The sequence below is a fragment of the Elephantulus edwardii genome, unplaced genomic scaffold (assembly GCF_000299155.1).
Source record: "Elephantulus edwardii isolate Elephantulus edwardi_28Jun2011 unplaced genomic scaffold, EleEdw1.0 scaffold00349, whole genome shotgun sequence".
NCBI lineage: Eukaryota > Metazoa > Chordata > Mammalia > Macroscelidea > Macroscelididae > Elephantulus > Elephantulus edwardii.
In genome coordinates, this window is record NW_006400099.1 from 1,931,907 (window position 1) to 1,937,169 (window position 5,263).

A 5,263-nucleotide genomic window follows, 5' to 3' on the forward strand; every position below is an offset into this window, starting at 1 on the left:
TGCTGTCAAGTCACTTGCAATTGATAGCAAGTTTATGTACAACAGCCCCGAACTCTGCTCTATCTTGTGCTAACCTTATTGTCTCTGACACACCTACCCTCATTATTACCCCAGTCAATGAATCAATCTGTCTCACTGAGAGTCTTCCTTTCTTGTGCTGCCCCTCCACCCTTCCAAGCATGTGACCCTCTCCAAGGACTGATTCATCCTTGCAACATGACCAAAGTATGACAGAGCCTCAGAATCCTTGCCTCCAAGGAGCAGCATGGCTTCACCCTCTCTAAGATGATATTGTTTGTTCTCCTAATAGTCCATTCAGTACTTTTCTCTAGCACCACTGCACAAAGGCATCAATTGTCTTTCTGTCATCCCTAGTCATTGTCCAGTTTTCTGATGCCTAGCAAGTAATTGTGAAAACGATGGCCTGGATCAAGAATGTCTTAGTCGGCGGAGCCGCCGCCGGGGAGGAGCAGCCGCTGCCGCCCAGGACTGGACCCTTAGGGAGGAGGAGGCGAGAAGATGGTGGACGACCCCAGTGCTGCCGACAGGAACGTGGAGATCTGGAAGATCAAGAAGCTCATCAAAAGCTTGGAGGCGGCCAGCGGCAATGGCACAAGCATGATATCACCTCCCAAAGACCAGATATCACGAGTGGCAAAAATGTTAGCAGATGAGTTTGGGACTGCATCTAACATTAAATCATGAGCCAACCGCCTTTCAGTCCTGGGAGCCATTACATCTGTACAACAAAAACTCAAACTTTATAACAAAGTACCTCCAAATAGTCTGGTTGTTTACTGTGGAACAATTGTAACAGAAGAAGGAAAGGAAAAGAAAGTCAACATTGACTTTGAGCCTTTCAAACCAACTAATACGTCATTATATTTGTGTGACAACAAATTCCATACAGTGGCTCTTACAGCGCTACTCTCGGATGATAGCAAGTTTGGCTTCACTGTAATAGATGGTAGTGGTGCACTTTTTGGCACACTCCAGGGAAACACAAGAGAAGTCCTGCACAAATTCACTGTGAATCTTCCAAAGAAACACGGTAGAGGAGGTCAGTCTGCCTTGCGTTTTGCCCGATTAAGAATGGGAAAACGACACAATTATGTTCGGAAAGTAGCCGAGACTGCTGTGCAGCTTTTCATTTCTGGGAACAAAGTGAATGTGGCTGGTCTCGTTTTAGCTGGATCAGCTGACTTTAAAACTGAACTAAGTCAATCTGATAAGTTTGATCAGAGATTGCAATCCAAAGTTTTGAAATTAGTTGATATCTCCTACGGTGGTGAAAATGGATTCAACCAAGCTATTGAGTTATCTACTGAAGTCCTCTCCAACGTGAAGTTCATTCAAGAGAAGAAATTAATAGGATGATATTTTGATGAAATCAGCCAAGACACGGGCAAGTACTGTTTTGGAGTTGAAGATACACTAAAGGCTTTGGAAATCGGAGCTGTAGAGATTCTAATAGTCTATGAAAATCTGGATATAAAGAGATATGTTCTTCATTGCCAAGGCACAGAAGAGGAGAAGATTCTCTATCTAACTCCAGAACAAGAGAAGGATAAATCTCATTTCACAGATAAAGAGACAGGACAAGAACATGAGCTGATTGAGAGCATGCCCCTACTGGAATGGTTTGCTAATAACTACAAAAAATTTGGAACTACTTTGGAAATTGTCACAGAGAAATCACAAGAAGGATCCCAGTTTGTGAAAGGATTTGGTGGAATTGGAGGTATCTTGCGGTACCGAGTAGATTTCCAGGGAATGGATTATCAAGGAGGAGACAATGAATTTTTTGACCTTGATGACTACTAGGTAGTCGACATGGGTCCGGCAAAACGTGCCTCACCCTCCAGCATCCAACCTAAGGAGCATACCCACGGTGGAATCCAAACAGGTCCCTGCCTTACAATTGGAACATTCTCAGAACTTAATCTCTGAGCATTGGATATTGAAAAGAAAACCGAAACAAAACCAGACCCAGCCCTACACTTTGATTCGTCATGGTGTCAGCGCAGCAGCCTACAACTAAGTTCCTAAATTCCACTATGGACTCATTTAAAAAAGAATCCCAGTTTTTACTTTTACTTGATGGTGAAAATTGGTTGTTCTTGTATTTTATGGGGAAAAAGATTTTTTTAACCTTCATACATAGAAGCAAAAATACTTTAACTGCAGTAAAACCTTCAAAAGTTACTAGATGTGAGATCATACTGGTTTGTTTCTTATTTTGATTGGAGAAGAATTAAATTGCTGCATTTCGCAGTGACCCATTTACATGGCATTCTCAGCTTAGACTGCATAAGAAGAAATATATGTGGTGAAATGTTGGAACCATTTTTCTCTTGGTCTTTGTTTAATGTTGAAAGGGTGAGTTAATTGGAGGCATTTTCAACTTCACTCTCTCACACCCCTTCCCCTTCCAGACTGTCAGTTTCAAGGATGCAAATCACATTGCGAATTCAAACTGACTCCTGAAGCATTGGGCCTGTGCACTGTGTCTTTCCATCTGTTTTTCAGATGCATTTGTGCCCAGGTTTTGGGAACCCTCAGCATCAACTGCTTTGACAGGTTCCCATAATCCTACCTACTAGAAACCAGTTTGGGATGGATATGATGGGGCTTCTGTGCTTTTGCTGGGATTGGGAGAAATAAACATACAATTTAAGTGGAAGTAAAAAAATTTAAAATAAAAAAGAATGTCTTCGTCTCCAGATTGACATCATTGCTCTTCAGTACTCTGAAGAGGTCCCTGGCAGCTTACTTGATTTCCTGGCTGCTGGTACCAAGATTGTTGACTGTGGAACCAAGCAAACTAAAGTTGTTAACAATCTCAGTCTCTTCACCTTCTATCACAAAGTTGTCAGTCAGCCTAGTGGTGAGAATTTTTGTTTTCTTGATGTTGAGCATCAATCCATATTTAAGGCTGCCGTTCAAATCCACAGGAAACAAAATTTGACCTTGAGTATATCCCGTCTGTATTTCAAAACCATCTCAGCAACAGTGGGTTTTTTTGTTTTGTTTTGTTTTTTTAAATTTTATTTTTTTATTAAATTTCATTAGTTTTAATGAACATTTACAGGGATTTTGGGTTTTCATTCCTTCATTGCTACACCATTCTCTCTACACTCCTCCCCAGTTTGTTGTTCTTCCCTGCCATCCGAATGTCTGTTTTAATTGTCCAATTGCCACAGTGCTTGTCAAAGTCAGTTCTGATTAATCTCCTTTGTCGGTGTGTCCTTTGCCATTCCCTATCACTCCTCCCTGAGAGAGACTTCACCCTGATTCATAAGGAAAAGGGGATGGCGTATTCTCTTAGCTACTTCCTGCTGAAAAGGGATGCTGTGGGTTTCAGGGTGAAGATCTTCTCTCACTACTCTAAAGGGCCCCTTTGGCAGTAGGAAACACCTAGACTATTATGGAGATTGCTTTTGGAATTTAGATGCACTGTTTTTAATTGTGCTTAGCCGTACATGTTCATATCCCTGAAGATGTATCATGGGGGGGGGGGGTTGCAACCTAGAAGACACAAATTTAACTAACAAGTTATAAGTACATGAGTCAAAAGTTATGGAAAAGTAAAAGAAAAGATTCTTTCATTGTTTTACAAACCCTCCCCCAGGTCCCCTCCACCGTGTAGCCCTCGCTCTAGACTCCTGTAATGACAGAAATACCTAGTCACATATCTCTTTTACACAGTTTTCTCCCTCCTCTGTTTCAGTGCAGTATACATTATTGAACACATCTTACTCAGTCTCTCCCCAACCCCAAGGACAGTCCCATTCTACAACAGTGGCATCATGTAATACTTGTCCTTTTGTGACTGGGATATTTCACTCAGCATAATGTTGTTTCTCATCAGCAACAGTTTTGAGGTCTTGAACACTAATAAGTGAAGACCAGATGAGCTGTGGGAGGATATAAAGAATATCAACCATGAAGAATGCAAAAGCTCATTACAAAAACAAAGGAGGAAGAAAAGACCAAGATGGATGTCAGAAGATTCTCTGAATATTGCACTAGAGTACTGAGAAGTCAAAGTAAAGGGAAGAAATTAAGGAGCTGAATGAAAGATTCCAAAGGGCAGTGAGGGAATACAAAGTAAAGAATTATAATGAAATGTGCAAAGAGTTGGAGTCAGAAAAGCAAAAGGGCTGAATTCATTCTGCATTTCTTAAGCTGAAGGAACAGAATAACAAATTGAAACCTCGAGTTACTATACTTAAGGATGTATTAGAGTCACTGTAGCAAAAGGAATTGGTGGACACAGAAGAATTTAATGAAACAGCATATGAGCTAGAGTCTGTGGTGACAAAGGAAGAAGTTCAAACTGCTCTGAAAGAAGTGGCAAAAAACAAGGCTCCAGGAATCAATGCATACCAATTGACAGATTTCAAGAAACAGATGCTGCCTTGTATACGCTCACCAAGTGCCAAGAAATCTGGAGGACAACCACCTGGCCAACTGACTGAAAGGTATCTATATCTGTTCCCATTCCAAAGAAAAGTAGCCTGACAGAGTGCGAAAATTATCAAACAATATCATTAATATCACATACAAGCAAGATTCTACCCCAAATTTGCAAAAATGACTAGAACAGCACATCAACAGAGAACTGCCAGAAGTTCAGGCTGAGTTTGGAAGATGCTGTGGTACTAGCAATATTATAGCTAATGTTAGATGGATCTTGGCTGAAAGCAGAGAGTACCAGCTGTATGTCTGTGTTACATTGACTATACAAAGGCATTTGACTGTGTGGATCACAACTAACTGTGGCTAACTCTGAGAAGAATGGGGATCCCAGGAAATTGATCATGCTTATATGAAACCTCTATTTGGACCAGGAGGCAGTCATGAAAACAGAGCTAGGAAACACTGCATGGTTCATAAATGGGAAGGGTGTATTCCAGTGATGTGTTCTGTCTTCATACCTTTCAATTTCTATGCATTACAGATAATCCGGGAGGTTGGGCTCTATAGGGAGGAATGTGGTGCCAGGATTGGAGGAAGACTCATCAGAAACCTGTGTTATGCAAATGACACAAAAAACTGGAATTTTGTAGGGTAATGATTTGTTGTTGTTGTTGTTATGTGCCATAGAGTGGCTTGCAACTCATAGCGACCCTATGTACAACAGCCCTAAACTCTGCTCTGTCCTGTGCCAGTCACACTGTCTCTGACACTCCCATCCTGATTATCCCAGTCATTGAATCAATCCACCTCATAGAGGGCCTTCCCCTCCTGCGCTGTCCCT

At 41.4% G+C, this 5,263-nt stretch overlaps 1 pseudogene; it reads left to right on the forward strand.

Moving 5' to 3' along the window:
- The first annotated feature begins 519 nt into the window (after positions 1–519).
- LOC102862950 lies at positions 520–1,824 on the forward strand (annotated as a pseudogene).
- Positions 1,825–5,263: the final 3,439 nt, after the last annotated feature.